Here is a 19,504-nt window from a genome sequence, read left to right on the forward strand (position 1 = left end):
AGACCCTCCTTCTGATGGTTATTCCAGGCCTCATCAAGTATAGCCATAATTGCCAAACAAAAGATAAGACAGTAAAAAACGAGAACTGCTACACGTACAGTCATATCCCAGATAAAAAATAATAAAACACTGAGTCTGATTCCTCAAAACTTTGCGCAGAATTCTCGCAAGAATAGTACAATCTGTGTGGAAGGGGAGGAGGGAGGGAGCTGAATGCTGCCCTCACCAGGGGCTTCAGAGATTTTAATATTTTCTATTTCACTTTTGTGCATATCAAAATAATCATTAAAATGTATTCATTATTATTAATGTTATTAATATGCTAGCTGAGCCATCTCTGTGGCCGGCATAGTAAGTTTCTTTTGTTTTATCCTTTTATTTTGTGTAACTGACTGTATATGCTGTATTATTCTTGTCCCCTTTGTAAAATATTTTGTATAGTTTTTATAAACACTGCCTATCGTTTGGATTAAATATAAAATGTAATAGTTTTGTTCCTTTTGTCCTGTAACCCGCACTCAGAAGATATACGCTACCAGAACCAGAACCAGGCCTCCAGTCAGCCTGTATAAAATACAACTGGTGGAGGCAGCAAGTAGTACTTGGGTTATCGTGCAGCTATCCGTGACCGTACCGGTATTCCATGCGTTGGAATCTAAGGTGTATATACCATACGCTCATTGTTACTTTCCCGATAACTGGCCTATTAGTGGAAACAGCCAGTGGCCTCCTCCGTTAATTGCTAGTCAATCGCATAATTGTCTGGATGATAGGGGGCAGAAAAGAGTTGTTAGCTCCTCCAAAGATAACAGTGGGTGGGTTAAGAGATGACCGCCTCTGGCTCCGATCTTTGACAATTGGTGGCAAGCGGTGGGATATTACAGAACATCAGTGACCTGGTTTGAGCAATCATTCCTGTCACTGAAAACTTGTACGGTTCTTGTGAGAATTCTGTGCAAAGTTTTGAGGAATCAGACTCAGTGTTTTATTATTTTTTATCTGGGACATTACTGTACGTGTAGCCACGGTCAGACTGAAGAACATTAGACCCACCAGAGGATTTTATTCTGAGGGCCCACCTTTCTCCCCTACTCAAGGGCCCCATAGCAGCTGCAAGGTTTGCACTATGAACTCTCCTGAATGAGAAGCCAGGGCCCACCGGAGGTTTCTCTGGTTCTCTGGTGGGCCAGTCCAACCCTGCGTGTAGCAGTTACATCCCCCTTCTCTAGTTTTTTTTCTGTCCTATCTTTTGTTTGGCAATTATGGCTATGCTTGATGAGGCCTGGAATAACCAGCAGAAGGAGGTTCTTATTGCCCTCTGTAGGATGAGGCACATTGACTCCACAGGCCAAACCAGGCATCAAATGATTGCTGGACTGTTGCAATATGATGCAGGGCCAATCTGTCACCCGAGCCCTGATGATGGGGAGGCCAGCCAAGGCATGGATGGTGCTTCTGCAGAGGTCCCACCTGTGGATTCCAGCCATACCCGCAATTAGGGTCGCGTGGACCCCCTCCTGCAGATGGCTTTACAACAACTCGGTGCAGACGATCGTGAGGGACGGCTGCAGCTTATTCTGTAATTCCATGAGAGAGCTGAGCGACAGGCCTAGGCTGAAAGAGCTGAGCGTGGGGCCCAAGCCGACTGCTGCTGAATGACAAGACGAGCGTCAGTACCAGCTGGAATTAGTCCGAATCCAGAAGGAGCCATCCACCCCATCGAGCAGTGAGTCTAGTAATGTCTCCACCTTTAAACCCCATCCTGAGCATTTTCCTGTAATGTACAAGGACTGGGACTTAGACATATTTCTGCGGGGGTTTGAAAAGGCCTGCAAACAGTACCAGCTGCCTGAGTACCAGTGGGCCCGATACTTAACCCCAGGGCTCCAAGGAAAAGCTCTGGAGGTGTTTGCTTCTCTCCCTCGAGACCAAGATGGAGACTATGAGGCCATCAAACAGACCCTGATAAAGAAATACCAGCTGACACCAGAGGTGTACCGCAAAAAGTTCCGGGCCCTCCAGCATGGACCACATGACAGCTATAGTGATGTGGTGGATGGGCTCAAAACCAACTTTGAGCAGTGGATCCAAGGACTATCAGTCACCACCTTAGAGGAATGGGAGTACCTGATGGTGAAAGACCAGTGCCTTCATCTCTGTCCTATGGAGGTGCTGGACCGGGAGCCAAAGGAGGCCGCTAAAGCAGCACAGATCACTGACGAGTAAGAGGCCAATCATACACTGGAGGTACAGAAGTCAGCAGTCGCCAGCTGGAAAGGGGGTAAGCCGACAACCACCCCCCGTGCCCCTGTCAGCTTGCCCTCGGGTGGTCCTGCCCCATCTTCCAGCACCCTGCCTGCATCTGGCTCCTGGCGGTGCTATACCTGCAACCGAATGGGTCACATCAGTCTCACCTGCCCGGAGAGGCAGAAGATGAACCCAACACCTGAGGCCCAGGGGCCTATTGCAGCTACTCTTTTTGTGGGTGGGGCAGTTGGGAGGGCCCGTGAGAATTTGCAACCGATTACTGAGGGCAACACCATTACTGTTGGGCTCAAGGACACCGGCACAGAATGTACCCTTATCCACCCCCTGAGTTTGTGCTACAGAAAGAACTCATCCCTGGGAGGACCCTGACTGTCACGAGATTTTGGGGGTGTTCACCTTCCCTTACCGACGATTGCATGGGTTTTCCAGGACTGGGGTGTGAGGAAGGGGTTAAGGGAAGTGGGGGTGTCAGAGACAAATGTGTTGGGAACTGATCTGAGATGGTTGGTGACCCAATACATTCCTGGCAACCCTCCCAGATATGATATGTGATGTGATGCAACTGTCAATACTGTCAACATTATGCATAATGAAAATGCGTGTTGTGGTAAAGGAGAACTCAGCCATGTCACGCTGCAGAGTGATGTTGCTGAGGATCCCCTAAAAGGAGCCAGCATAAGTGCTAAGGGCGATGGGAACAGGCACAGAGACCATGAAGCAGGTGGTCCCGTGCAGTTGACCAGTGTCACAATGGACAGTTACATGGCCAGTGGTAGCTGCCCCATAATTAGCACAGCTCCTAAGATGATAAGGGGGGCAGGGAAGGTCTTATTCCCAGCCTGCCTGGGGGGTGAGAAGGTACATCCCACAACCAGGCAGTGTGAGGGAAATTTGTGTTCCACAGTCTTTCAGGATGATGGGAAAGAGGTACCCATAGCCTGTCAGAGGGGTGGGAAAATTGTATCCCGAGTCTGTCAGGATGGTGGGAAGATGTGTCCCACAAACCGGTCGAGGTGAATGGTAAGCAGGATCCCCAGGGAGACAGCCTACCTAGGTGCTCTCACCCGTGACGCTAGAGCTCCGAATGCAGTTAACGCCCTGCCTTCTGGACCCTCATTATCCAACGGTATAACAGGATCAGTCACTGACCCAGAACAGGTCCCGGAGGTTTCCTGTGAGGTTGGGGTCTTAGTATCACTTCAGGCTACCTCTAGCCAGGAGTCTCAGGCCTGTCTGATGGCGCTGAGTAGCTTCCCGGAGAAGCCCATCTCCGAATCCCAGAAGGAGAGGGTATTCTGGGATCCAGGAAGGGTTAGCCGTAAGTTAGGCTTGTGGGGGGATCTGTAAATCAGCCCCCACGCTGCCTCAAAAAGGGGGAGGTCTCATAGAAAATATTAAAATGCCAATCACCCCCCTCCCTCCCTTCTCCCCTCTCACACAGATTTCCAGGAAGGAAACAACAGCTTGCAATCTCCTAGACTTAGACAATGTATATAAATAAGTAGGAAATTAGGTATAGCTGACTAGTGATAATCTTAATTAACATGCAGAGAGCCCCTTTTTGAAGTAAAGGACCCCTGCAGTACCAACGAGGATGTCTTTTGTGCGTAGACAAAGAGTTACAGATTGGACAGGTAAATGACACATAAAAGGTCTTTTCAAAGGGTTGGGTAACAAAGGTACACGTGTTTACACATAGATCTAGAAGTGGAGGAAGCTATTATCCACCCGAGAATTGGGGTCTCCAAAAGAAAATTATGAATAGCATATTATTTTATTTTAACGCTGCCCGTAAAGTTAGGATTAGGGTTGAATTTTTAAAAACTTTACTGACATAGAAAAAGTTGCAAGTTTGTTTTATTTCATTTTTTCATTTTTGCGCATTAAAAAAAAAGTTATACTTTTGAAATGGAGGTAGGAAAAAGGGTGTAGTTATCAGCCAACTTTAAAGTAGTTGTCTACTATTGGACAACACCTGCTTCATCAACTCAGGACCCCAATAAAAAAACAACAACAGATATTCCAGCTCTATACAGAAATGATTTATTTAAAGATATACCAAATTTATCACACATTTTGTTAAATTTAAAGAAAACAACTTTAAACAAACCAGTGGTCTTCAAAAATTCCTCTCATGATAATTTTCCCTGAAGAACTACTAAAATTGTCCAGTATTAAAACTACTATAATACTGCCTCCTAAAATATAAAGAAGAATATAACTACTATAATACTGCCTCTATGTACAAGAATATAACTACTATAATACTGCCCCCCATGTACAAGAATACAACTACTATAATACTGCCCCCTATGTACAAGAATATAACTACTATAATTCTGCCCCTATGTACAGGAATATAACTACTATAATACTGCTCCTATGTACAAGAATATAACTACTATAATACTGCCCCTATGTACAAGAATATAACTACTATAATACTACCCCTATGTACAAGAATATACCTACTATAATACTGTACCTATGTACAAGAATATAACTACTATAATACTGTCCCCTATGTACAAGAATATAACTACTATAATACTGCTCCTATGTACAAGAATATAACTACTATAATACTGCCCCTATGTACAAGAATATAACTACTATAATACGGCCCCTATGTACAAGAATATAACTACTATAATACTACCCCTATGTACAAGAATATAACTACTATAATACTGCCCCCTATGTACAAGAATATAACTACTATAATACTGCCCCCTATGTACAAGAATATAACTACTATAATACTGCCACCTATGTACAAGAATATAACTACTATAATACTGCCCCCTATGTACAAGAATATAACTACTATAATACTGCTCCCTATGTACAAGAATATAACTACTATAATACTGCCCCTATGTACAAGAATATAACTACTATAATACTGCCCATATGTACAAGAATATAACTACTATAATACTGCCCCTATGTACAAGAATATAACTACTATAATACGGCTCCTATGTACAAGAATATAACTACTATAATACTGCCCCTATGTACAAGAATATAACTACTATAATACTGCCCCTATGTACAAGAATATAACTACTATAATACTGCTCCTATGTACAAGAATATAACTACTATAATGCCCCTATGTACAAGAATATAACTACTATAATACTGCTCCTATGTACAAGAATATAACTACTATAATACTGCCCCTATGTACAAGAATATAACTACTATAATACTGCCCCTATGTACAGGAATATAACTACTATAATACTGCTCCTATGTACAAGAATATAACTACTATAATACTGCCCCTATGTACAAGGATATAACTACTATAATACTGCCCCCTATGTACAAGAATATAACTACTATAATACTGCTCCTATGTACAAGAATATAACTACTATAATACTGTCCCATAGGTACAAGAATATAACTACTATAATACTGCCCACTATGTACAAGAATATAACTACTATAATACTGCTCCTATGTACAAGAATATAACTACTATAATACTGCCCCTATGTACTAGAATATAACTACTATAATACTGCCCCCTATGTACAAGAATATAACTACTATAATACTGCTCCTATGTACAAGAATATAACTACTATAATACTGCTCCTATGTGCAGGAATATAACTGCTATAATACTGCCCCTATGTACAGGAATATAACTGCTATAATACTGCCCCTATGTACAGGAATATAACTGCTATAATACTGCCCCTATGTACAGGAATATAACTGCTATAATACTGCCCTTTATGTAAAAGAATATAAGTACTATAATACTGCCCCTATGTACAAGAATATAACTACTATAATACTACCCCTAATTACAAGAATATACCTACTATAATACTGTCCCCTATGTACAAGAATATAACTACTATAATACTGCTCCTATGTACAAGAATATAACTACTATAATACTGCTCCTATGTACAAGAATATAACTACTATAATACTGCCCCTATGTACAAGAATATAACTACTATAATACTGCTCCTATGTACAAGAATATAACTACTATAATACTGCCCCTATGTACAAGAATATAACTACTATAATACTGCTCCTATGTACAAGAATATAACTGCTATAATACTGCCCCTATGTACAGAAATATAACTGCTATAATACTGCCCCTATGTGCAGGAATATAACTGCTATAATACTGCCCCTATGTACAGGAATATAACTGCTATAATACTGCCCTTTATGTAAAAGAATATAACTATGATGTATTGTCTACTCCTACGTGACCACTGCTTCCTATCACTGGTCTCTGCAGTCATGTGTCATACATACTGGGATTACCGTTTAGCTGCAGCGGTCATGTGCACATCAGCAGCATATCATTGTTGCAAGAATTAAATAGTCACCAGAACTTCAGTGTTGAAGCCACGGGGGATGGAGGGGGGATGGAGGGGCATTGTGAGTATAAGTGACGTCATTATTTTAAACACTATTTCCTTCTCGCCTTTAGGTTTTTGCAGTTCTTGCTTTTGCTCATTAGTCCGGATTTCTCTGCTGGGTTTATTTGTTCTTTGCAGCTTTTTATGTTCACCTGGACTCTACTTAAAACATTTCAAAGTGACCCATGTAGAACTATAAACCAACACGTTCCCATACACACCACAGCATCCTGGTTTATACCCCTCTGAGGATAAATGAAAATGCGCCATTATTTCTCCTGAAGGTGACTCGGAGGACAGATCTGCGGGGACGGTGTGGAGAGCAGTGAATTTTTACTAACATTTTATTAGCATTTATAAAGGTGATGGGGTTTGATGCCACAAGATATCAGTTAAAAAAGTCTACAGAAAGACACAGATTTTCATGGTTAGTTTCTCAAGTTTCATACAGTTTCAATATTCACTGGACACATGCCACACACTTGCCACCCAATAACTGGACACATGCCACACACATACCATCCAAACGCTGGACACATGCCACCCAATCACTGGACACATGCCACACACTTGCCACCCAATAACTGGACACATGCCACACACATACCATCCAAACGCTGGACACATGCCACCCAATCACTGGACACATGCCACACACTTGCCACCCAATAACTGGTCACATGCCACACAATAACTGGACACATGCCACACACGTGCCACCCAATAACTGGACACATGCCACCCAATCACTGGACACGTGCCACACACTTGCCACCCAATAACTGGACACATGTGTTACACGCACGCCGCTAGGTTCAGATAGGGCAAGACGGGTTTGATGAATTCGTTGGAATCCTGGGGGAACCGTTACTCAGGGCGACCATAGACCATGTGCTGCAGCTTCTCTCAGGCACACGATAGATTCAGTTGCTGACCAGACACATCTGACAAGAGTATTTTTCAACTGTTTAACAGTGGAATTTAATCTGAAGCACGGCCAGTGCAATTCAGGGATATCACAGCAACAATCTTCATTACAGTACAGTCTCATAAAGCAGGCACAGTAATTTCAGTCTCTTCAGTAGCATAATTCAGCATAGATTAGATCTCTAGGCAGCACACTTCTATGCATAAACAGCAGGCTTTTCCTTCACTAGGACTTACTAGTACACAGCATTCTTTATCCTGCATGGAGATAGAGGGGGGAGGGTTTGGGAGAGAGATGATCTCTGTGACACAATTCATTATAGTCCTTATCTTCCTGCCCAATGATAGACTTCCTGAACTAACAGTGCAGGGTATCTGACCGGTGTTGAGCTTCCCCCTGGACTTGAATCCTGTTCTCTTTCCTGCACTTCTGTGAGATACAGATCACACACCACTTCTCCCTTTGGCTGCAGCCAGAATAGTAAACAAGTTCTCCACAATCCCCCTGGGGCTCTGCTAACCATTCCCCTTCTCCTGTGACTGTGTTAACCCCTCTAGTTGCTGGATGCTTCTGCAGAACAACACTTCCTGTCTCCTGTGACTGTGTTAACTCTTATAGTTGATGGATGCTTTTGAAGCAACAGCACTACTTCTGCATGTCACAAATGCCACACACATGCCATCCAAACACTGGACACATGCCACCCAATCACTGGACACATGCCACACACATGCCACCCAATTACTGGACACATGCCATCCAAACACTGGAAACATGCCACACATGCCACCCAATAACCAGACACATGCCGCACACATGCCACCCAATAACTGGACACATGCCATCCAAATACTGGAAACATGCCACACATGCCACCCAATAACTGGACACATGCAACCCAATAACTGGTCACATGCGACACACATGTCACCCAATAACTGGACACATGCCATACACATGCCACCCAATAACTGGTCACATGACGCACACATGCTACCCAATCACTGGTCACATGACGCACACATGCTACCCAATCACTGGTCACATGACGCACACATGCCATCCAATAACTGGTCACATGACGCACACATGCCACCCAATAACTGGTCACATGACACACACATGCCACCCAATAACTGGTCACATGACGCACACATGCTATCCAATACCATGAGATATATGATCAGTCATCAATCAGAAATCCAAAGCTGATGGTTTTCAGGGCAATCAAATTCTCCTTCATTAGTTGTGATTTAACCAGTGTGACCATGCAATCTGATGTCGTGCTCCCACAAGTTCTCTAAAGATCCAGCCTTAAATGGAAATATTATCTCTATTGAGCCCCTTCCAATTCCGGGCAGGTGGAGTTTTCCAGATGAATTTCCTCACGGTCACATTTTTTAAGCATTTGTAAACCAGACGCATCAATTAGATTTCTCTCCAATAACGCTCATGAAATCAATGTTGTAATTTCACTCTACAATTAGCGTTCAAGTACAGCAGTTTTTAATGTTCCTTTATAATGTATCGTCTTCCTCCCAGTACTGTAATGCATCGGCTTGCTGCATTACTAAAATGTCCAGGGGGTGTGTTCTGGCTGACAACGTACCTCCCCTTCAGGTGACTAATCACATGACTGTGACATCATCACAGGTCCTGTGCGCACAGAACGATATATAAATCCTGGTGGTTTTTGAAACGGTGGAGAAGCCAGGTCCCTGTATCTGGGACACCATTAGCCTGGAGAGGCAAGAGGCCTAGTCCCTGTGTCTGTGACACCAGTAGCCTTGGAAGGCAAGAGGCCTAGTCCCTGTGTCTGTGACACCAGTAGCCTTGGAAGGTAAGAGGCCTAGTCCCTGTGTCTGGGACACCAGTAGCCTTGGAAGGTAAGAGGCCTAGTCCCTGTGTCTGGGACACCATTAGCCTGGAGAGGCAAGAGGCCTAGTCCCTGTGTCTGTGACACCAGTAGCCTTGGAAGGTAAGAGGCCTAGTCCCTGTGTCTGGGACACCAGTAGCCTTGGAAGGCAAGAGGCCTGATCCCTGTGTCTGGGACATCAGTAGCCTTGGAAGGCAAGAGGCCCGATCCCTGTGTCTGAGACACTGTTGGCCCTGGAAGGCACGTGGCCTGGAGACCACGTCTCGGGAGCCTTAATCCACAGCTGTGGCAGAACAGAGCTGATAGAAGCAGCTAAGACCCGGCAAAGGTAAAAGACGGTGCTTTAAAAGAATATTGATGTTGTTACCTTGCTGAAGTCTGTATCTGAAGCCAAGCGAGCATAGCTGCCACTGAAGAGGCTCTAGGATATTACATGTAACATTCCTGCGAGCCACTGAGATGGACGATGTTATAAGCAGTTTATGATGTGTAATAAACTGCTGGACTTCATATTACTGGAAAACGTTGCATGTGTGCTTTAATTGACCCGGTGAAGTGAGTGCCCCTCAACATGATGAATAGCGCTACCTTACAGTATATAATGACTCTGTGTGAGGGAGATCAGTAACGATCAGTCAGGACTACGGCTGGAATTGGGGATTTTGTGTAACGTTGTTGTGGAGCAAAGCTGACTCTTTCTCATGTCGAAGCTCTTTCTATTTTTCATTTCTCTTTATGTTTCACTTAAAATTGATCCTTTGGGGCCCATGAGTTGCTTGGTGCTGCTTACTTTTGATCAGACTTCTGTTTCTAGAGGATCCCACAGATGATCGATTGGATTGAGGCAAGCAACTTGGAGTCATCATTTTTGCCATGCTGCTGTGCCACTACAGAATCCCGCTCATGGGCAAATTGGTCTAAGTGTCTAAGTCTAATGATGCCAGGAACAAACATTTCTAGCAGAACCTTGTCCACCATGCTGATTCCAGTGGCTTGTCTACCTCCCGTAGGGCATCCTTGTATCATCCCTTAAAAGGTAAGTGATACACAATCATGGTCACCATAGAGTCACCAAAATGTAACTCATCAGGCATCTACCTCCAGTGTAACTTGGTCTAGTTTTCAGTTTGATGCTCACATTACATTGTTGACCAGAGTGGATGAAACACGGTTCCCCACAAGACCTGCCATATACAGAGATTACACCAGAAGACATGTTATTTACCAGAAGAAGTCCACAAGACCTGCTGCATACTGGGAACATCCCACAAGAGCTGCCGGATACCAGGAACATTCCACATGACTCGCCGTTTTGAAAATGCCCAACCAAGTTGTCTAGGTACCACAATCTGGCTCATGTTGTAGTTGCTCAGATCTTCACACTTCCCCAAACTGGGAACACCCCACAAGACACACAAGACAACCGGATACTGGGAACACCGCACAAGAACTGCAATATACCAGGAATAAACCATAAGACAGCTGGATACTGGAGTCACCCCACAAGACCTGCTGTGTAGAGGGAATACCTTATAAGACCTGCTGTACACCGGGAACACCCCACAAGACCTGCAATATACCAGGAATAAACCATAAGACAGCTGGATACTGGAGTCACCCCACAAGACCTGCTGTGTAGAGGGAATACCTTATAAGACCTGCTGTACACCGGGAACACCCCACAAGACCTTCAATATGCCAGGAATAAACCGTAAGACAGCTGGATACTGGAGTCACCCCACAAGACCTGCTGTGTAGAGGGAATACCTTATAAGACCTGCTGTACACCGGGAACACCCTACAAGACCTGCAATATACCAGGAATAAACCGTAAGACAGCTGGATACTGGAGTCACCCCACAAGACCTGCTGTGTAGAGGGAATACCTTATAAGACCTGCTGTACACCGGGAACACCCCACAAGACCTGCAATATACCCGGCATAAACCATAAGACAGCTGGATACTGGAGTCACCCCACAAGACCTGATGTGTAGAGGGAATACCTTATAAGACCTGCTGTACACCGGGAACACCCCACAAGACCAGCAATATACCAGGAATAAACGATAAGACAGCTGGATACTGGAGTCATCCCACAAGACCTGCTGTGTAGAGGGAATACCTTATAAGACCTCCTGTACACCGAGAACACCCCACAAGACCTGCAATATACCAGGAATAAACCATAAGACAGCTGGATACTGGAGTCATCCCACAAGACCTGCTGTGTAGACGGAATACCTTCCAAGACCTGCTGTACACCGAGAACACCCCACAAGACCTGCAATATACCAGGAATAAACGATAAGACAGCTGGATACTGGAGTCATCCCACAAGACCTGCTGTGTAGAGGGAATACCTTATAAGACCTGCTGTACACCGGGAACACCCCACAAGACCTGCAATATACCAGGAATAAACGATAAGACAGCTGGATACTGGAGTCACCCCACAAGACCTGCTGTGTAGAGGGAATACCTTATAAGACCTCCTGTACACCGAGAACACCCCACAAGACCTGCAATATACCAGGAATAAACCATAAGACAGCTGGATACTGGAGTCATCCCACAAGACCTGCTGTGTAGAGGGAATACCTTATAAGACCTGCTGTACACCGAGGACACCCCACAAGAGCTTCAATATACCAGGAATAAACCATAAGACAGCTGGATACTGGAGTCACCCCACAAGACCTGCTGTGTAGAGGGAATACCTTATAAGACCGGCTGTACACCGGGAACACCCCACAAGACCTGCAATATACCAGGAATAAACCATAAGACAGCTGGATACTGGAGTCACCCCACAAGACCTGCTGTGTAGAGGGAATACCTTATAAGACCTCCTGTACACCGAGAACACCCCACAAGACCTGCAATATACCAGGAATAAACCGTAAGACAGCTGGATACTGGAGTCACCCCACAAGACCTGCTGTGTAGAGGGAATACCTTCCAAGACCTGCTGTACACCGAGAACACCCCACAAGAGCTGCAATATACCAGGAATAAACCATAAGACAGCTGGATACTGGAGTCACCCCACAAGACCTGCTGTGTAGAGGGAATACCTTATAAGACCTGCTGTACACCGGGAACACCCCACAAGACCTGCAATATACCAGGAATAAACCGTAAGACAGCTGGATACTGGAGTCACCCCATAAGACCTGCTGTGTAGAGGGAATACCTTATAAGACCTCCTGTACACCGAGAACACCCCACAAGACCTGCAATATACCAGGAATAAGCCGTAAGACAGTTGGATACTGGAGTCACCCCACAAGACCTGCTGTGTAGAGGGAATACCTTATAAGACCTGCTGTACACCGGGAACACCCCACAAGACCTGCTGTGTAGAGGGAATACCTTATAAGACCTCCTGTACACCGAGAACACCCCACAAGACCTGCTATATACCAGGAATAAACCGTAAGACAGCTGGATACTGGAGTCACCCCACAAGACCTGCTGTGTAGAGGGAATACCTTATAAGACCTCCTGTACACCGAGAACACCCCACAAGACCTGCAATATACCAGGAATAAACCGTAAGACAGCTGGATACTGGAGTCACCCCACAAGACCTGCTGTGTAGAGGGAATACCTTATAAGACCTGCTGTACACCGGGAACACCCCACAAGACCTGCAATATACCAGGAATAAACCATAAAACAGCTGGATACTGGAGTCACCCCACAAGACCTGCTGTGTAGAGGGAATACCTTCCAAGACCTGCTGTACACCGAGAACACCCCACAAGAGCTGCCTTATACCACAAACTCCCCACAAGACCTGCTATATACCAAGAATAAACCATAAGACAGCTGGATACTGGAGTCACCCCACAAGACCTGCTGTGTAGAGGGAATACCTTCCAAGTCCTGCTGTACACCGGGAACACCCCACAAGAGCTGCCTTATACCACAAACTCCCCACAAGACCTGATGTGTACAGGGAACACCCCATAAGACCTGCCCATATATCAGAAACACCCTATAAGACAGCCGGATACCAGAGTCTCTTAGACGTTTCTTGGAGATTTTGCCATAATGTTCCCTTCTTGTTACAGGCATCAAAGGGTCCCACAGGACACCACAAAGCAGTTCATTATGTCTCATCTTACTGGAGAACCTGAGAAATATTTGGACTGACATTTTAGCAGAGTTGCACTTTAAAATAGCTGTTTACATAGACCAGATATTGCAATGCATATCATTATAGCCATTAAATTACAGAACTCCTCTTGTAATATGTTCATGATCGTTCCAATACTGAAAAAAATAAAAGATCAAACATCCTAATAGATCAAGTGCTATTGATAGAAATCTGGTTGCCTTTAAACTCTCATCTACAGACAAAACCACATGGTGGGATGAAAGCTGCGGGGGCTGCATAGTCTGTGACAGATGTGCTGCATTACGCTAATCTTCAGGCCACTTTCTTCTCGATTATGGCTCCATCAACGTTTATTTTAAACATTGCATCCTTGTTCAAAGACAGTGTCACGTCTCCCGTACTTTATCCTCCGTTTCATCATTTCCCCATAGGTCCTTGGGTGTAGAGAGGAGGTCGGAGAGAAGATCAATACTATCTTTTGGTAGAAGTAGAGCAGCACCACACAGATAGACCTCGACTAAAGGAGTTCGGAGCTTTGAAGATATCCCTTTATTCCTGGGCAGACCATGGATTTATTAGCATGGGGTGGTGGACATCTAGACGGCTCGAAGACCAGGACAATCATCTTTTCTAAAGGGGTCATATATTTGACCATTTTTTTCCCAGGAGATATAATTGTAACTAATTCAATAATGTATGTAATGTTATATTCTTTTATTAACCCCTCAATTATCACAACACTTTGTGTCTAAACTCTGGGTTAACTTAGGATCCTTATCTCTTGGCCAAAGTGGAGTGAAACTCCAAAGAGTACCTTCCTCGCTGGAGGATCCATCTAGTTTCACCATACAAAACCAACCTACTGATATGAATGGACAGAGTGTAATACTTAATTTCCCCCAGGGTGGCGCTGCAGGGAAATATAACACCTTCAACCAGGTTTCCCTACAGATTAAAGATGATGTTTGGTTATCTCAGAAGTTGAACCCTTTTTGATTGACTTATTGTCATAGGTCACATCGAACAAGTAGATATTGTCCAAAACAGAGAATCCCTTTAACCCTTTAGTGACACATGAAGTACTGGGTACGTTATATGTCGGCTTCCTGATTTTGATGCAGGCTCGCAAGCCAAGCTCGCATCTTTGCCGGCAGATGATGGCTGTGATAACCAGCCATCATCTGCCTTCTATCAGCTACAGGTGACAGTGGCATTTACTGCGAGGCAGCAGGGAGGCACGGCGCCCTATGCGCACATTGCCACTCCCGTTACATGAACATAAATGTCCCGAAAGTTGAAAAACGTTTTGGCCCTCACAAGCGAATGGCGTCACAAGCAAAATTTTTTTCATTTTTTTTCTTTTACAAATTTCTAAAACCATTTTCACCACTTAAATGAAACAAAAACTATACTTGTTTGGTATCTCCATGATAGTGCTGACCTGGAGAATAATATTTCCTGGTCAGTTTTACCATAAAATGAACACTGTAAATAAATAATAAAAAAAAAAACAATTGCGGAATTACTTTTTTTTGCTATTTCGACACACTTTTTTTTCCCGATTTCCAGTACAGCACATGATAAAATGATTGGTGTTGTTCAAAAGTACAAGTCCTCCCGCGAAAAACAAGGCCGACAAAAGAAAAGTTATAGCTCTTAGAATAAGGGGAGGAAAAAACTAAAGCGTAAAAATGAAAAATCGCCTCGTCCTTAAGGGCTTCATGACACTGTAATTTTTGTATTCATTTTTTTGGCCAAGATTTCTTGAAACAAAAAAACTCCTTTAAATCAGTTTGTGTGGAGACCTTATATACTGTATGTATAATATTTGTTTTTATTTAGTGCAAAGAAAAAAAAAGTTATTTGATACTAAATCATCTTATGTAGGATAAGATTTACCAAGGCTGTGATTTTGTACTCTTTATTAAGGGTGCGTTGGCGTAATATTCACAAACTTCATTAATTGGCATGCTTCTCTTGGCGCATCTTTCAGCTGCTTTAAATGATCTCTGATAAGGCACTAGAGTGACATTTCTGCCAGAATTTAAGCCAGTTTTGTGGTGTAAATTGTAAAGAAGTAAGTTCCCCACACATTTTAAAAAGTTGGCGAAGTGGCCAGTACTGAGATAAAAATGGCAAAAGCCACATTGTTTTTGCACAACTTTGAGTTGTGCAAAAATTTTGAGTTATTTACAATAGCTTTGTAGCGGTGTCCAAAGAACACCGCAGGCAGGATTCAAGTACGGCACAGCAGGCAAGGAGGCAAAAACAAAGCACCAGCTTTATTAAGTAAAAACAGGATATATGCCGGAAGATTGAAACAACAGTTTTTATAACAATGATATTAATAACATAAATATAAGGAGAAATAACTGAAGCGTATCACAAAACTATGCTCCAGCTATGGCAATGACAGTACAATACAAACAATATAAATCAGGTTTACAAACTACTCTCGGCTAATTTCCTATCTAGCTTTTCCACTAATCGGGCCACACTGTGCTACACCCTCACGCAGTACTGTACCAGTGTTTCACTCACAATTGTGCAGTTCAGGAATAGACAGGCAGCTGCTTCTTGGTTCTGTTGTACCTGAGCTGGATGAGTTATGCTTGAGTTCTTTGTCCTGTAGATTTGGTCTCTTTCTCTCTTCCAGTCAGGCAAGTCTTATTCTCCTCTCAATGATGAGGGATGGCTGAGACACTGTGTTATCTGTTACCTCAGGTCTCCAGTATTCAGGGAAGCTGTTTCGGAGGAGCGATTCAGCTCTTTACTTTTGGACACAGTCCTGACAACCAAACTTGCAATAATCCAGTCTTTATCTTTTTCCCAGAGAACATCAGTTCCTCCTATTATCTCTCTTTATCAGGACACAGGCAAACGTCCTGTTACCTCAGACAAACATGAGGTCTCTCACTTCCTGGTTCTTCTCCCTTCAACAGCACACACCAAAACAACAGGGGGCGGGGGAGACTACTTGTCCAAGAGCAATAATCAGAGGGGAGCATGGTCTCTTAAAGCCACAGTGTCATTCAATGTCCAGTAAGGGCTGACCGCCTACAGTTTTACACCGGAATTCTGGCAAAAACTGTTTTGATGAATTGGGGCTTTAGTAAGTTTTTTGCATTTTTATTACATTTTCTTTTCTTTCTATTAATGATGAGACGTTTGATCCTCAATGCTCTGATCCGTTGTCCAGTCTGATCGTCTTTGGCTGCAGGTCTTCACTTTGGCATATTTACCTGACCCCACAACATCATTAAATCCCAGCACGATGTATGCTAGGATGTGTAAGGTCTAGTAAATGCCAGAGGAGCCCAGTATGTTGGGCTAAGTGACATTTTGTGTAGAGATCAGATGTGCCAGTCATGAGAAATCCAGCATAGAATACATATGAAAATAAAGTGCATTGGGGGCATGTCACATTGGTAATGCATTGGCACGCCCCCAGTGCACTTTCAGCCTGATTTGCATATGACTTTTACTATATTTTTCTTGACTGGCACATCAAATCTCTTTCTATAAGTTATTTTTTTGGGGGGACAGTCACCTACACATCCAGACTGTAACGGGTCTGGGAGGTGGAACCTCTGTGCAACTATACAAGGGTGCAGTCCTTGTAAGGAAGCGGGTGGCTCCCAGGGAAGACGGGCAGGTAGTCACGGCAAGTGACAGGGACAGTCTCTGGGTAGAGGGGCAGGTAGTCACGGCAAGTGACAGGGACAGTCTCTGGGTAGAAGGGCAGCAGGCTGGTGGCTGGTGAACGCTCCCAGGTGAGCGGGCGAGAGTCTCTGGACAGGCAGGTGGTCACGGCAAGTGACGGCAGAACCTCCAGGTAGACTAGCAGACAGGTAGCGGGTGGACGCTCCCAGGTGAGCGGGCAAGAGTCTCTGGACAGGCAGGTGGTCACGGCAAGTGACGGCAGAGCCTCCAGGTAGGCTAGCAGGCAGGTAGCAGGTGAGCGCTCCCAGGTGAGCGGGCAAGAGTCTCTGGACAGGCAGGAGGTCACGGCAAGTGACGGCAGAACCTCCAGGTAGACTAGCAGACAGGTAGCATGTGGACGCTCCCAGGTTAGCGGGCAAGAGTCTCTGGACAGGCAGGTGGTCACGGCAAGTGACGGCAGAGCCTCCAGGTAGGCTAGCAGGCAGGTAGCAGGTGAGCGCTCCCAGGTGAGCGGGCAAGAGTCTCTGGACAGGCAGGAGGTCACGGCAAGTGACGGCAGAGCCTCCAGGTAGGCTAGCAGGCAAGTAACTGGTGAGCGCTCCCAGGTGAGCGGGCAGGCTGGTCCATAGACAGACTGACAGGTGTCGGAGAGCAGACCGTCGGACCGCAGGCTTGCAAGCTGGTAAGCGGATATCAGGCAGGTATCAAGCAGGAATCTGGCAGATGACTGGCAGGTAACAGGCAGGAATCAGGCAGGTGACTGGCAGGTCACTGGCAATGGGACCTGAGGGCTGAAGCAGAGTGAAGGCTTTGCAACAACATTGCTCGGGCACCTCCATTTTGGAGGAGGTGCCTTATATATGGGAGGTCCTCCGGCAATTGGCCGGGGACTCCTTAGGACGGCGCGCGCAGTCCCTTTAAGAGAGGGGGAGCGCGCACGCGCGCGCGCGCCCTAAGCACACTGCCGGGTAAGGAGCGCGTGCCGGAAGCAGCGGGGAGAGAAGCGCTGGAGGACGCCGCGCCAGGAGCGGGGAGGTGAGAGGGACGGCGTCTCTGCCTAGTAAGGGGCAGAGACGCCGATGCTACAGTACCCCCCCCTTTAGGCCCCCTCTTTTTTTGGCCAGAAAGAAATTTTTCAAGGAGAAGCGGGGCGTTGATGTTCTCCCTGGGTTCCCAAGTTCTCTCCTCAGGACCAAACCCCTTCCAATCTACCAGAAAAAAGGTCTTTCCTCTTACCCTCTTGGAGGCCAGAATACTCTCTACCTCAAAGACGTCATCAGCGGAAACCGGAGCAGGAGGGGCACCTGGATTATTGGAAAAAGAGTTAAAGACAACGGGTTTGAGGAGAGATACGTGGAAGGAGTTGGGAATCCGTAGGGTGGCCGAGAGTTTTAATTTGTAGGCCACAGGGTTAATTTGCCTGAGGACTTCGAAGGGACCGATGAATCGAGGGTCCAACTTGAAGGAGGGTACTTTGAGCCGCACATGTTTGGACGAGAGCCAAACCTTGTCTACCGGACGGAATTGAGGCGGATCCAGACGTCTCTTATCAGCATATCTCTTCATCCGCTCAGAGGACAGAAGAAGAGCGGACCTGGTACTCTCCCAAATAGTAGAAAATTCGCTGACAAGAGACTCCGCAGCAGGGTTGTCCACAGAAACGGAGACAGGAAGCGAAATCCGGGGGTGCTGGCCATAGACAATAAAGAACGGGGACTTGGAAGAGGATTCGCTCTCGTGGTTATTATAAGAGAACTCGGCCCAAGGAAGGAGGTCCACCCAATCAGAATGGTGGGCATTAACAAAGTGCCGGAGATAGCTGGTAAGGATCTGATTGATCCGCTCCACTTGACCATTGGACTGAGGGTGGTAAGCGGAGGAGAAGTCCAGGGTGACATCCAGCAGTTTACATGTGGCTCTCCAGAAGCGTGAGGTAAACTGAACCCCTCGATCCGACACGATGTGGAGGGGTAGGCCATGGAGACGGAAGATATGGCGAATAAAGTCCTTAGCCAGCTCAGGTGCAGACAGAAGACCAGGCAGGGGAATGAAGTGGGCCATTTTAGAGAAGCGGTCCGCGACCACCCAAATGACAGTACACCCGGCAGAGACAGGAAGATCGGTAATGAAGTCCATAGCGATGTGTTGCCACGGGGCAACAGGTATGGGAAGCGGCAGGAGATGACCAGCTGGTAAGTGTCTGGGAATTTTGTTGCGGCCACAAGATGAACAGGC

The sequence above is a fragment of the Phyllobates terribilis genome, unplaced genomic scaffold (assembly GCF_046119375.1).
Source record: "Phyllobates terribilis strain yellow unplaced genomic scaffold, ASM4611937v1 Scaffold_4__5_contigs__length_816908805, whole genome shotgun sequence".
Taxonomy (NCBI): Eukaryota; Metazoa; Chordata; class Amphibia; order Anura; family Dendrobatidae; genus Phyllobates; species Phyllobates terribilis.